Source organism: Teleopsis dalmanni, chromosome 2 (assembly GCF_002237135.1).
Source record: "Teleopsis dalmanni isolate 2A chromosome 2, ASM223713v2, whole genome shotgun sequence".
Taxonomy (NCBI): Eukaryota; Metazoa; Arthropoda; class Insecta; order Diptera; family Diopsidae; genus Teleopsis; species Teleopsis dalmanni.
Window position 1 is genome coordinate 44,098,467 of NC_051847.1, and position 17,068 is coordinate 44,115,534.

Sequence of the window (17,068 nt, forward strand, 5' to 3'; positions counted from 1 at the left end):
TGTGATACCCTAAATGAAACGAAAACTGTTAAAACGGAATGCAGATGCCCATGACTTTAGTTGTCCACAAGATTGGGTTGTGTTAGTAAGGAATGTTTTACTTCATATAGAGTACAGCACCAAAAAGTACTGTTTTAGAGTATAACTAATTGCAAGTAGGTTTTTCTTTGTGATATCCCACCTGAGATGAAATCTGGTAAAATCGAATCGAGGTGCCCGTAAATTTTATTGTACTCTAAATTAGATTGGCTCGGTAAGGAAGTGTCGTGATAGCTGTTGTTGACAACTAAAAGTACGCAGCTAAATTAAGCGTGAAGTCATATTTTTCAACCAAATGCTGTGGCCTAAAGAAGAGTAGATGTATTTGATAGACCATACTTCTAACAAAAGGGAAAATTGCATCCTAACACATACGCTCATTAGGGTTGTTATTTATCGGAAGGAAATAGAAATGTTAGGTGAACAAAAAATAATTTTCAAAAATTTTTTTTTTATATACTCAATTTAAAAGAAGTTCAAATTCTAAAGATAAAAATTTCAAAATTGAGAAAATAATATTTGAAAAATATTATATAATTAAAATATATCACAGAAACTATTTTACAAACCTGCTCCAAACGCTTCACACTTTCGTTGCCAAACGGATTAGTGAATACTGTCCTCCTTTTATATAAAAACACTATAAAAAATATTTCACTCTTTCGATTAGCTGGTGTATATATATGGCTTCGAATTATGTAAATAATTATTCTGCGCGCATAAAATTATGCAATTAATTAAATTTTATCGATTAACTCTATCGCATTTATAAGTATGCAATAAATAATGTATCAATAAGAGAAGGAGGAAAATATATATAGGAAAATATTTTTATGACAAGAATATGAAAGATTGTATGTTAAGAATTTAATATAAAAAAAATTAAAAAATTCAAATTGTGAATTTCAATAATCTTCAATACAATTTTTTTGCATCGTTATAATTTAGTATTTTTTCGTTGTTTATATATTTTATAAACACAAAGACTCTTAACAATTTTTTTTAACTATAAATTACTTATACCATAAAATTGTTTATACCAAAGTTAAAATTCAAAAACTCAGAAATTGAAATGACAAAGTTTTGCATTTAATATTTTAGAGAACAAATCTTTAGTACACTTTTCGGCGTTTTAACTTGCCTACTTCTTGTCTGCGGTGTACTGAGCATTAAACAAGCTGCCTCAGGCCTGTTTACACGTTGTTATCTGAGCGCATTTGTCAGAACGTGCAACAAAATTTATAAAAGTTGCTATTGTTGGCTATTTTTAAATCGACCGCATGGGGGAAAAACTAAGAGTTAAATTGGTTAATATGACCTCTCTGGGGATGAGCCACACGCCAGGCGTTGTTAATCCCGAAGTCAAAAAATGGTTGGCACTACGGTTTTTGTCGTTTAACGTTATGTTCTTAATGTACTTCCTTTCCGTTTCTTTCTGACTACTCTTTACATGCATATTGTGAGCCAGGGTAAGAAATCACCTGTAAAGAAATGTGATTGGGCGCAAGTTCTGCGTTTATTCATAACATTTTTTTAATGGTGCAACAGTTTTGGCTAGCGTCAAGAGATCTCGGGATAACGATATAAGTTTCGTGATTATTCCTTTGATTTACTTGTGTTTCGTATTCATGCGTGTTCGTGCGAGTAATTTGTTGGAATCATAAGATCTAGACTAAGATTTATTTTTGTTATTTTAGTCTGCATTATAGTTGGTTAGTTGAATTTACTTCTGTTAGTGTCGAATTTGATTAGATTAGTTTGCGTATATCCTTCCCTATTTGACAATTTAGATATGTCAAAGTTCTCTATAAACTTTCTACATTTTTATAATGACTTTTATTAAATAAATTCACATATAGAGTTTAATCTATTCGTTGGGGAAATATTATTGTAATAAGCGTTTGTAATTATAATAAAGATTTCGATTAATGTTAAGAAAACCGTTTGGTTGTTTATCAATAAATTTAGCTCAACTTCAATAGAACCAGGTGGGATGATACTCATTTATTCAGCGAAATTAGATAGATGCATGATAAATATTTGCATTCTAGTTTAAGTTGAGAAAGAAAATATATCACTGATAAATAGAATACATTAAAAAAGTTTTAATTTATAATAAAAGCAAAAATTTGTCGTTATTCAACACTAATTTTATTTATTTCTACATCTACACGCCCTAGTTCATTTCAAATAAAATGCATACGAATTAAATACATCAAAATAACAGTATTGGAGTTTGTTCTAATGAAGAAAAATTTTAATAACGATTGTTGAGATATTATGTATCTATCTAGATTAATATATAATCGATAGATTTCGACTATACAAAATTTTATTCATTTAATCACAAGATCAGGGCTCAAAAGACTTTAGACGTTTAAAAAAAATCTTTAAAAAAATTTCTTTAAAACAAAGCCGTAACACTTCTTAGATACTGCAAGATTTACAATGAGGTTTAGCTCCTCGTGGTATCGATAGGGATCTAATCAAATATTTATTGACTTAAAGAATGACAGATAAATTTTCATTAAACTTAGTAGATAAATAAGCGACCGGATAGATAATTAGACAAAAGGAGCAGAATAGCAGCAAACTAATCTCATCAAGTTCATCATGTATTGTATAGAATCTCTAGTCCCCATAATAATACACGGCATAGCAAGTATCACAACAAATTTATTAAACGCCTTTTACTTTAATAATGAAGAGCAAAACAAAAATAAGGAAGAAATTAATTATCACTTGCACTATTAATTTTTGTTTAATATACATAGAATATATAAGATATATTACATAGAATACCATTAGATGAGTTTTTCTATTATTGTTGAAAAATGATTACAAGCACATGCCTTCACAAAGGCTTAGAAGTCAATTTTCAACAACTATTTAAGGCCATATGGCCAAATAAATCTTTGAGAAATTTCTTGTTCATAATCCTTAAAAGCAGCAAAGGATCCAAGCACCTCCTCGACAAATGGAAGAGATAAATCTTAAAAGACTTTTTACTTTGTGTGATGAATTCGAATAGAGTTGACCCATTAATATCCCACAGAGTTTAGTGTTACGGGCCTATGTTCTTTGATATTTTGAATTCTCTCTTATCTAAAGAATTGCAGCTCAATGTACCTTGTCAAAAGGATTTTATATAGTTCAATTGGGAATATTATAATATTTGAATGCCCTTGTTTTCTGATTTTGGCAATTATAACCAAGGCACCAAAAGGATTTTATTTTGCTTTAAAGATATACAATAACAATTTATCGTTATAAGTTCTATTGAAAAGTTCTCTTTAAAAGCTATTTAAACATTGGGCAATTTCGGGCACAGAAAGTTAAAAAATTTTTCAAAAAAACTTACTAATTTTTGGGTTTAAATATATTTTTATATGATCTCCTCTTTTTTTTTTCTTTTCGTTTATATAAATAAATGCTCTTTTAAAAAAAATCTATGAATATATAGAATATATATAAATTGAAATTGGGGGGAGGTAGCTAGTGAACATACTGGACAAAGTGTCTGATTGCATTTGACATGTTTAATATCAGCGCGATCCTATGCACTGTTCTCGCTAAGTGGACACATAGCCTTCACGTGGCCCTCTCTAGTTAGCTACAATCATCCGTGCCTATTGAACTAATGTGTGCAGCGAAATCCTACTCATGAATATATGAGGTTATGCGTTGGGCTTGGAACCCACCGTTTAAAAACATTAAATGAGAATATTAAAAATTGCACATAACTTTTATAGATGATAAGTAGATGATGAACACTCAAGACGAAGTGTCTGATTGCATTTGACATGTTTAATGTCAGTGCGATCCTATTCACTGTTCACTCAATGTGGACATATAGCCTTCATGTGACACTCTCTAGATGGCTACAATTATCCGTGCATATTGAACTAAAGTGTCCAGCGAAATCCTTCTCATCCTTTTGCGTTGGGCTTGGAACCCACCATTTAAAAACATTAAGTGAGAATATTAAAAATTGCACATCATTTTTACGTATGTTTAGGCTGATGGTATGTTTATGTTGAAATCGTATTATACTTCCAGGGTTAATAAGCTCCATTTTAAACATTTTGTATATGAAATATAAAAATATGCATTTTTGGACAGCTTTGCTTTGCCACCACTACTTACTAATAAACACTCTAATAGTTAATTTCGTTTACTCATTCCAATATTATATTTTTTTAATGAATTCTACGGAACAACAATATTTTTCATTAATATTCAATTTATATTGCTCAATAGCTGGAAATTTTGATATTTTGAATTCGAGCATAACAAAATATGAAATATAAATGCAAATTTCTTGTTTGTTGTAGTTCTGCATTTATTATTTATATTTGTTTTGAATGTTTTAATTGCGTTTGCTCAGATACTCAGAAAATTTTGTTTATTCACTCCGCAACTGAAATGCAAATTAGGATATATTTTTATAAGGATTTCGAAAAACAAAAACAAAGCCTTGTCTTCAATGATATATGCCGTTTTTTATATCATCTCCAAAAAATTTTGAACAATTATTCCTATACGTTAGCATTCAATGACTGATTTATTTGCATTTTAACATATATAACATATATAACATATATGTATGTGTAGAAAAATTTACATAAAAATATTCCAACGAATCAATAACAAAATGAATTTTTTATTAAAAATTTAATAATTACAATTACTTTGAACAAACACAAACCATAACCGTTCGGTGTTATTTTAATGACATTTATTTTTAAAATTGCGCTATTATTTTTATTACATTTTCTGATTTACACACAACTCTCACATTTCCATAGAGATAATTGCCCTCACAACGGTCCACCCATAAATTCACCCACTTCCACCAGGTGCAATGTCAGGAACCCTCAACGCTTGCTTTTATTTTTGTTGATTTTGATTGTTATTTACTTGTATCTGAATAATCGTACAAGCACATTTCAACAACTGCAAATATACTGAAAATTATTTATTAATCAATTCGTGTGTAAATTTACATATTCGCAACAAAATATCATAAACATTCTTAATTTATCGCTTTATTAATGTCGAGACGCAATCAAAATTGTAGCATCTACGCAACTTGCGTAAAAATAATTATCACATAGACATCGCGGGAATTGCAGTGTTTGAGTATGCAAATGTGGATTTTATAGTGAATTGTCATAAGGAAACGAATCACATCAGCAGCGATAAAAATAAATATCAACATCAAAAAAGAGAAAAAAATTATTGAGTGCCAAGCATATCAACTTTTATCTCAACATTTGTCTGCAATGAAATGCACTTGAAGCCGAGCAGGGCAGTCCCTAGACGAAAATAGAGAAAGCTATTATACCATATATATATTCACGGATTTGATTAAATTCGTCTGAGATTTCGTTTTAAGAGAAAACCGATTAGTTTATTTATGGCAAATTCCAATAATATTAGTGCAATACAATGCACTTGAAGCCGAGCAGGACAGTCCCTAGACGAGAAAATAGAGAAAGCTAACACACATATATTCACTTTTCACGGATTTGATGCAATTCGTTTGAGATTTCGTTTTAAGAGAAAAACGATTAGTTTATTTATGACAAATAATTTTCTTTAATTGCAAATTCCAATAATATGATTTAAAACAAGATTATATTAAAAAAATCTGTTTAAATGGTTACCCGGATGGCTTCATTCAAACAGAAATAATGTAGAGTGCAACTAAATGAATTTATATAATAAAAAATTCACATATTCTAATTTTCATTATTAAATGTCTAAATGTCTAAGAGATATGAAATCTTCGGCAAAATTACAAACTGGATGTATGGCATATGTCCAAAACGTATTGCCTTATATTTCCTTTAGGTAGGTAGGTAGGTTATATTAGCGAAGGGTTAGAACCACTTAGAACCTTTGGCAAAGCTTATTTAAATCTGTCTTAAATTTAAGACTTTCAATATTCCTTTAATATCTCTGCTTATGTTCTAAAATATAACTTCATATTTTAATTTTTTCATCCACTGACTTTCCGCAACTTGTCTCACATCTGCTGGCTGTCGTAGGAGGCGACTAAAATCCCGGCACTATCCGCCACTGTTTGAACTATAAATGGTAGTGTGGAAGTTTTCACTTACGGCACTCGACCTGGAAAATCTGGTACTACAGGGGCAGTGGCGGAGCTAGAACAATTCTGGACCTCGGCGACGTTAGAATGGCGAGGCCCTTTTCACTACCGAGTTATATGTTTAATAGTTTACATTCACAAATGCGACAAAGCATTTTTAAAATGTCTATTTTTAATTAAATTAAATTTCCTACTTTTCTTACTTTCATAATTTACACCAGCTGCTATTTTCGTTTTAATTGCTAGAATTACCAATACAGATAGTCTCGTTTAGTCTTAATCAATTTTAAAGTAACTGAAACTGCGAGTATGATTCTAGTTACTATATAAATATTTGTTATACCGGATAAGTTGCTTTATATCGTTGATTGATTCTAGTAAGTTCTATGAAAGACAAACAAAATCACTTGGCGTGAGGCCGTCGGCAGTCACCGATGTCGCAGACGCCTATTGCCGCCATAGCACGGGGATTTGTGCCCACAGTTTCGGCAGTGTCGTGATGGTTGCGGTTAAAACCCAAACATACACGGGTAGAATGATTGTAGTAATTTATTTTCATTTGATGTGAAGTTGTGTGTTCCAACCGGGTGTTCTGACCCAAATACCAACAGAAGTTTTAGATAAGCCTCACTCCTTAGCAAGATATACCGGTGAAAATTTCTTGGAATTCCAATGGAGGGTCTATCGGGGCATTATCTTGTTACCTGTATTAAGAGCAACGTGGTGTTGAGACTTTACGGTAACTAATCACGTAAATAACTCTGGACTCTGTCTCATATCTGCATTTTATCATTAAAATATAATAGGTCATATGCTAATTTTTATATTCGGTGATCTATATTGTTGTCAAGTATTTTCTCAATTTACTGAAATAAATATCTTTTATGAATAAATATCAATATAATTAATTTTTGTTATATTATATACACAATGACATTTGAAAAATTCACTCACATTGCAAAAGAAAATTAACAAATATTTAAAATTAGAACTTTTTGATATAATATTATGTTCGTTTTTAAATTTACCTTCTTACAAACCCTAGAATATTCAGATGCTGTCAAGCAGCCTTAAAATTTCGATATCCTACAGTCAATGGCTTTAAATTATTCTATTATTCTAGATATGTTTACACTCATTTATACCTTTTCGTATGCAGCCTACAAACAATGTATATAAATTTTTTTCGCTACCGCTTAGACACAAATGTCACGGTCGAAATGTTAATATATACACAACCCAGCCTCCACTGCAACAGCATCCAGCATTCACCTCAACGGAACATCTTCTAGACATGCCCTTCATTGCCATTTGCTGCTGACATTCGCAGTTTATTTATTTATCATCTTTATGATGACTGCTGGCAATAGCAGTCTCTGCTTGCTTCTATTCATGTACGTTTGTATCGAGATACGACTCAAGGGCTTATCATAGACGGCATACATGGCACAATTGTTAAATTTGACAGCTCCTTGCAAGAGACCCTCTGCCTTGTTTTGATACTTTTTACACAATAGTCTCGCTTCGCCCATGACAATGTAAACGGTTTTAGGTGCACAACTCATGCTGGCTTGGAAAAAAATAACGAAAGAGCTCAGATCCAAAGGAACGAAAATGTGAAAAAAAAACTCAAAAGATACAAAATTTTTTCGATATGTGAGTATCCGTAGTGTGTGGAAAGTAATATGACAAATGCTCCACAGCACGAATTACAGCAAATGCATTAAGTCAAACGATTCATTGCTGCGTTTAATTGTTGCTGTTTTGAAGTAGACATGTCAACTTTGTTCAAATTAATCTTGGAAGCATTTTAGACGTGTGCTTTACATGATTTTAATTGTTCGGATGCAATGTTTTTAGAGTTATTCGTGTTTCTTTCCATTTTTCAGATACTTTTTTTTCTTTCAAATTTAAAATTTTCTTTGTTTGCTGCCTTCTATTGTTAACTCAACTTAAGCGCATTTGACTTAATGTCAAAGTTGAAGATTTAATTGAGAAAAGATGCATTCCGAATCCCACTTTGGTATTGAAGTAATTAAAATAAAGGCAACCAATGTAAATTTCTTCAATTTTAAAGAGTTGAAGATATTTTACAGCAAAAGTAATTAATAATTATTTCTTTTAATTAATTTAAATGGGGTCTTATTATTAAATAAACTTTAAATAGTTGAAATCTCCCACTATGTGTATAACATGCCTTTTAATCATGATCAAAAAGAGCGTAAAATTGCCGTAACTAATCGTTTCCATAACATGGTTCCAGGGACTAATAAATTTATCTGTAACTTATGCTTACGCATATTAAGCTAAACTAACCAAACAGAAGGGACATTTAATTGGACTTAGAAACATAGCGTAAATCAGCCAAATCGTCACCATTATTTACAAAATGCAGTAACTTCATATCAGTTTATACTATACCTATTAATATCAACTATATATATCATAAAATAATCACCAATTTTTGTTTTTTTTTAAACACAAGGCTGTAAGTTCCCTAACTGATCATTATCTCTGTATTAAATTTTTAGAATCATTCATACAGGGAATATAAACTTTGCATTTAGATCTAGAATGGCATAAAAATTATTTTAAAATCTCAATGATTTTTTTAAAAGTTTAGCAAAACATCTCTACATATTGGTCTTCAAATCGCAGTCTGCAAGAAAGCTCGAAAGGTTTTAGATTCTAGAGCTGCTACGAAGATAAATTGAAAGCAGATTGAGTCTTTTCAACTCAACAAGAAGACCTTTCTGATTTCATATGGTTTACAATATTGTATATTTGGTAGTTTTACCTTTCATAAAGCAGAAGATTCATTACAGCAAAAAAGTTGTTGTAAATACAAGTAGACATTTTGAACCAGCTGTAATTATGAACAATTTCCAATTGACAAAGAGATTCAAGAAGTCTCAGACTATGGAGAGAACGAGACCTCTTCAATTAGATAAAAAGCCGTTTTGATTGCACAATTATTTGTGGTAGCGAGTAGGAGAAAAGTCATGTTACAGCCAGCCATAAGAATTGATAAATGGGAGAATTATCTTCAATCTTTACGGTGCTCCTTTAGAGCTGGCTAACTAAGCCAAACAGTGCCTCAGTTAGGGTATCAGGGTCATTCTTTGTGTTCGAGTTAGCTTTGCTATACAATGCTGATAAGCAGTTTTTTTCTGATTTTCCAACTAATTTTTACAGCTTGTAGTAATCATATTTCAGTAACCCATGCAGCAGTTACTGTCTGTTGAGTCTTTAAAGCAATAACAACTAGAATTTTTCTTCTGGTGGAGAATGAAAACATCCCTACCTTTTTTTACTGACTTCGGTTGCTAGTGGATGATGATTAAAACATTCTAGGCTCTATATTATCGGGCCCATTCTTTTGTCTACCTTATACTTTGTGAACTATGCTTTGCACAATGATATTGCTCCAACCTATATTATATATTATAACCCTACTTTGTGTCCCCTGTTATTAGAATATTAACTTATCCCTTATTTATTTAATTCAAATAGAAATATTTATTTGACAAATGTAACATTGAAGTGGACAGAGAAATTACAATTTCTTAGAATTTAATAAATTACAACTAGTATTAAAGAAGAACTCATTCATATTCAACTAACTTAGAAATGAAAATTAAAAATATATATATATAAAATAAAAGAAATCCTTTTTGAAAGGAAACCGCATTTTACTTGGAAAAATTACTGAGTCAGTGCGAAGAAGAGTTTAAAGATAACCAAAGGTTAACTTAACTTACCTTTTCAATTTTCCCCCTTTAAGACTTACAACCCTCAAAATACAAAATACCGACAACAGAGCTATTTCCTTCCTTAACGAGCACTCGTATACTACGTACGTAACCCGAGGAAGGAATAAAAGTTGTTGGCTTAAGCTTAAAGGAGTCAGCAGCTCCAATTTGATGCGTGTTAAAGTAACCGTGAAATGAAAGCAAAGAAATGAAGCCAAAGCAGCTCACCAATCATGACGCACCATGAGTTGCAAATGAAATGCAGCTTTACTATTTTCCATTGGATTTTAAAACAGGACGAAATGAAAATAAACCAACAGTTAAAGGAGAAACAACAAAAATAAGGAAAAAATAAAACAAAACCAAATTAGCAAAATCTTGAGCAATGTAAACAGGGCAAAGGTATTTGTGGCGAACTCGTTACTTAGGACTGCAACACTCGTTACACAGGAAAATAATTCGCTTGTCTGTTTGTCGGTGATATACTCTCTACCCCGTCTGACAGTGGGTCTGCCGAAATGCATTTAGTCTCACTTTGATGGTTTTTGGCTTTCATTCTATTTCACTTTCTATATTAAAATAACAACACCTCAAGGAGTAATTGAATGAAATGAGCAAAAAGTGAGCTATGGCGCATTTGTAAAGCGGAAGTACTGACGTTCAACGGGCTTTAGTTGAAATGGATTGCAACTGCTAACCGAAATAATACAATGAACACAATTTATGTACCAACAACTTATTTAAAGTCGTGATTTAATTCGGTTGTTGAAATTTGTATAAACAGGATGCCACTTTGGCATCAGACCAAATTCTTACAAAGTAAAAATAAATTTTATCAGCACTCGAAGAAATAGAATGTATTTTACTTTTGCTGATAATATTATAGTAAAGTGATGAGTATAAAAGTAGGTCAGATCCCTTTTAAGAAATCAAATAAAGTAATTAAATTAATATTAAATAACAAATCAAAGAATAAGATAAATTCTTCCGAACATTGTTAAAAAGAATTTGGTAAAATAAATCAACAATCTATTCTAAGACTTTTCACAAATAAGCTTTTCCTTCTAGTATCTGAATCTATCTGTAACTCAATAAATATGTATAAGTATTTAAATTACAATCATATAAATTAAATGCTTTTTAGTGAAGTCAAGATGATTTGACGTAACTTCTTAAGATGGCAGGATAGTAGTGGCTATAGGTTCAAATAACAACGTGTGTACCCCCAAGCCACAAACCACTCTTCAAGAAAATGAACAATGGACTTATAAATTGAAACTGGCAGTAAATAGTTCAAAGTGTAACCACATAAACTTTACTAACTGAAATTCATTGTTTCTAATAGCGTAAATATTCCATTTGCTAATTCTGCTAAATAGCTGGGTATGAACATATATGCCAAACTGAGACAGAAGGTATACTTTAAGAAAAAACTAACTGAGCTAAACATCAAATCCATAAAACTAACCTGGCTTATTAGAAGGAGATTCAAAGTATCTCAGCAAAACAAACTCATGTTACACAAAACCAGTCTTAAAGCCTATATAGCAAAAAATACAATAGATATAATACAACGATTCCAAAACAAAGGACTCAGGAATGCAATTAACGGTCCGTAGTATATACGAAATGCTTACCTAAAACATGACCTTGAAATACCTACTCTCAGACAAGAAATACAGAAGCTTTCCAATACATATTATGACAGACGGAGCCAATACTTAAACAACACTATTTCAGCATTATTTTGCGATGTTGCCAAAGAACCTTTTGAGATGTTTCAACCAGCAAGGAGATGACTAGCTCAGGTCACCTACAACGTAACCTTGAAATACCTACTCTCAGGCAAGAAATGCAGAAGCTTTCCAATACACATTATGACAGACGAAGCCAATACTTTAACAACACTATTTCAGCATTATGTTGCCAAAGAACCTTTTGAGATGTTTTAACCAGCAAAGAGATGACTACCTCAGATCTATATGCTCACTTGCCCACTTTAGTTAAGTAATATTACTTGTAATATTAATTTTAAAAACCTCTTGTTAGTCAATGTGACTAGTTGTTGTTAATTTAAACGTTCCTCTTTGTTTAAATAATAAAAAAAAATATCAATTAAATTCTAATCAAAATATTAATCAAAAAAAGAAAAAATAAAAATTTTCCATAGCATAAAATTCATTTGCCATTAAGCAGTTTTCTCTCTTTACTGCCATGGAGTCCTAAGTGGAGTCTACCAAAGAAAATACTCATTAAGCAGTTTTCATTGTATAGCAATTGATTTTATCACCAATAAATTTATCGAAAACATATTGCTGACTTAAAGATATCTCTTCTTTTCAGTGATTGAGTCATAAGAAGAGCAGTCAACTACAGAATGTAATAACAATTAAGCTAAAACACCTTTCCGTTCACAGCGTGTAATTGGCGTGATTTGTTTGATAAGCGAGCGAGATGCAATCTCATTGTGATTGCAACTGTGCAGTCACAGCGCATATCCATAATTGCAACAAACTCAGCATAGTTTGAGGAACACGTTTAATTGCTCTATGCCATTTACTGTTGCATTCACTGTTGCCAACACCGCTGTGACTACAGCAATTGTTGCTGTATTGTAAATGTAATTGTTCGTACGTTTTATAGAGTAAACCTATTTGCCTGGTTGCGCCCCACGAATACATATTGCCAATTAATGCGGAATGAGCTAATAAAATAAAATAGTGGCAACACTATTTATATCGATGAACGTGTCCACACACTTCTCAGCAGTTGCTCACATTGATTGCAGCAAGTCGCTATTTGGAAAGGTTCTAGGTTCTAGTGCATAAATCTGGCAAAATCCTTTTACAAGCAAGTTTTAAATCTCAATTTTATTAGTCAGTTTGCAGTTAACGTTATGCTAAGAATGGGTTGCCATTCATTTGCCAATAATCATTAATTTTTATGCTCACATTTGTATTGCAAGACTTGATGACTTTATAATCTTGTTGGCTTCTTTCAGTTTTGTTTATGTTTCAGCAACAAAAATTAAGTATCACTAATAGTTTATGTATATAAACAATTATTCAGGGCTCTTTGATGAGTCAGTGAGTAAGTTTATTATTGAAGTTATTTCCCAATAAGCATATAGTCACAAATTCATACTTTTTGAGTGATATATAGTCAACTATTCCAATGGAATATTGAAGTCTTTAAATTTCTAAAATTTTTAAGGATTCCACCGTATTCACTATTCTTTTTATTTAGATTGAATTTATTAATTTAAGTATTCAAGAAGTTCCTTTCTCTAATAATTACAAACAGTTCAACTAAATCTCATTAAAAAATATGCAAATCAAATGGTAAGGAATTAATAAATTTCCTTATAGTTCAGAAGTTACTAGGATGAGGAAAAACTAGGAAGAAAAAGTGTTAATGAACTCTGCCATTTTAAATATCTGCTAAGCGAGTGACAATCTTAACAATAATTGCAAAAAAAAAAGTTTAGTCAGAAACTCTTGTGGCTTGATTAAGATTTCAGTTGCAGTAGCTTTGCTATTTGTAAAAAACCTATAGCACCCCAAGACTCAGTACTACGATTACGACAACTAACCAACACTTTTCTTCTTAAATCTGCCATAATTGTTTTCTGTTTTTCTTTTTTTCTCTCCGATGTTGTTAGCAACTTCATTTAAATTTTGATTTGTTCTGCTTTCTTTAGTGGTTGTCAACGCTATTTTTTATTCTAGATCACACTACAAAAGTTGGTATTGCGGTACATTCAGTCATATATTGGATTCATACATAATTCTTTGCACAATATAATATCATATTTATTAATTATATTCATAATTAGTAATAATTTCACTATGTCAGTCAGTACCTCACAATTGCTTTGGACGCATTAGTTGATAACCTACCAGTTAGTTTAACTGAAACAAAATGTCTATAAAGACATCGATTTCTCGAAAAACGTTTCAATGATTATACCAGGTAAGTAAAATATCACTATTACTGTTAAGTTGTGAAGTAGCACAAAAAGAAAGAACTTAAAATCCACCCATAAATCATTAATTGAGGTACATGGAAATTAACTGATGGCCTGCGACTGCAACCAATTATTATTGACCCAATAATATCAATGTTTGTAACTTTCGCTAAAATATAGGAGATAAATCCTTTACAACTTTCTCTTAAATGCATCAGCTAAGTCCTAGGTTAGTGACTAGAAAAGAAAGGGTTACAAAGTACACTAATGATGTTAAGAATGTAATAATATTACTAGCAATTCAAGCAATTCATCTAGAATAGTAACATAGAATTTGTCCCAAGCAAAATCACTTGTACTATGCAGACTTGACAAACTAGGGATCTAATAATTTTCTATATAATTTTCTATATATCAAATGTTAAATGGAATAAAGTTCAATAAAGTGCAATAAATTTCAAAATAGAGCTTTAGGGGCTGAAGACCCTTGGACTGATACGAAAGGGGAGGCCTTTATATATACAAACATATTTATAGATATATATATTATATATATATACTATATATATGTACTATATATGTTATATAGATATATATATTTTTTGCTTTTGTTTTTCAATTTCTTGCGTTTATTTTTTCCAAGTCCTGCTGCACATCTGTCTTTCCATCGTTTTCTTGGTTGCCCTCTTCTTCTGCTGGTTGCTACCTCGTTGTTAAAATTCTTAAGCAGTACTCTCATATCTAGCATTCTTATCACATGCCCAACCCATCTTAATCACTGCTTTTTCATCAATTTGTTGTTTGCATTACCTTCAGCTAGCCGTTCTAGCTCTTGGTTGTATATTATGCGATACATCCCGTTTTCTGCAAAACGGGACCAAAAATTTTTCTGAGTCATTCACTTTTGGAAAGAAATAAATACTTGACTCAATTATTTACCTCTTCCGAATGCAGCTTGTGCATAGAAATTTTCTTAAATTTTTTTTTAATGGGACATACTACAAAAGTTTGACACTGATCTAAATGAGTGATTATGATCGAAGATAGTATATATATTAGACATAAATCTATAAATGATTCCAAGCATATTATATTATGTTATGAATGAATTAGAATCATTACCACTTCTGAATTCAAGTAGATTTAACTTAAAGATATATAAATATATATTTCCTATAGATATAGGAAACTTTACATAAAAATTATTTACAACTAAATCAATAAATGTAGCGACTTGTTAAAGTCGTTCACGTTTAATAAAAAATATTTTATTTTATTTAATTTGAACTTTTAATTCTCCATTTTTCAGAGTGTAAATTTTTGCACAATATTTTATTTTTATTCAGTTGTTCGGTCTTATCATGCGATGGTATCCATAGAGACACGCTGTGCATCCGCAGTCCTACATGTTGGCGCATCTCCAACAAGTGTTTTAAGCAATTTTTTATGCCAACTAACTTTTCTACGCTTCTGCAAAGTTCTTATAGAGTTTTCTTAACTTCTTCTCGGTTTAAGTAGATTGAAATTATAAAAAATCATTTTGTCTTCACTAAAGTTTTGCATTGAATTTATATGTAAAGGAACTTCAATTGCGTGGCTGTGATTCAATATCACGGCTGCAGCAATGAGCCTACATTCTGAAGTTAATCTAAGAGTAAATGGGCGGTTACTGAATAATATCATTTTAAATATGTAAGTGGAAGATGCATTGAACTTTTAGTTAGTTTTTTCCTTTACTTATACTATTTAATTGGAAAGTATACGTACAGATATTTTCTTAATTTTTATTTAATATGAGATAGTGCTCTTATTTATAAGAGATAATGTAGCAAGAAATACAAATCATATTATTTATTCATTTTATTATTAATAAATATGTTATGAAGTACTCAATAATGAAACTGTAAATTATTGAAATATTTCGTGAAGATTTTAATTGAGCGCCTACGAGTAGGACTTATGTCCATTAATATTAATTCATCGCCATAACAACATTAATAATACTATGAGCAAATATTAACATTTTACTTAATGAGTAATTAATTGTGTTAAATTGAATTATTAAATCAACTTTATTTAATTTTAATTGCTGAAAGCTCCAAAGTGTGTATTTAAAGTATTTGAAGTGAAAATAAATAAGTTTATATAATTGAAAGTTCTTAATATACATAAATGTTAAGGAGCTTAAATATATTTGAAAATTTATAAATTTGTATTATTTAAATTACTATTAAATTATTGTTTAAAATTAGATTTTAACGTTAGTTATAACGATAGTAACTATTTTTCGTAATAGAAACTATTGTATATAATAAAGAGGATTTGAACAGTAATGAATTGCAACAACAAACATTTTTATTTATTTTTAATTAATTGAATTTTTGGCTGATCATACAGTTGTTTCAATATAGCCTAATACCTTTTATCAGTGGTCTTGGAAATATTTCTTAAATTTAATTATGCGTAAATAATTTTTTGAGACTGCAAGTACCAAGGGTTAAAATTGTGCCCTGCCAAATTTGAAGCTCAGAGGTACGAATTCCAACAAGCTGATTATACAGGAATTGCCAAGTTGAAGAGGAGGTAGAATCTATCAACCACTTTCTCTATCTCTGTTCAGGACTTTAGACAAAGCGACTTCAATGTTTCGGGGATCGCTTTTTCATGTGGAAAACCAAATGGTTTAACAAGGATTACAAAGCTCAGCAATTCGCCTCTTCCGGCAAAATTTTTGAGGTTATCACAATGGGCAATATATGCCTCCGTGTGGAAGTGCTGACAACGGTCAGCACACGCCTTCCGAACCTAACCTAACCTAGTGTACATTAGTCAACTCACCCAAAGCCGTGCATAACTTTTTATTATTATTCAAGAATTGAATAAAGTATTCGTGTTGCTGTAAAGCTAGACTTTGTATTTGACAAAGAAGCTTTATTAAAATTTAGAGGGGTTTTGAATAGCAAAGAAAGAAATAAAGGACAAACACAAAAATTTATTTTTAATTTTATTGAAGTTTGGCTGATCATACAGCGCTGTTTCGAGTATTGCCAAGTACTTAATTATTCAAAAATAATTATATATAAAAGATAATTGCTGGACCACCGATAATAGGTATTTAGCAATACTCAAAACAACTGTATAGTCAGTCAAAAATTCAATTAATTCCAAAAAAAATTAAAAATTTTTGTTGTTGCA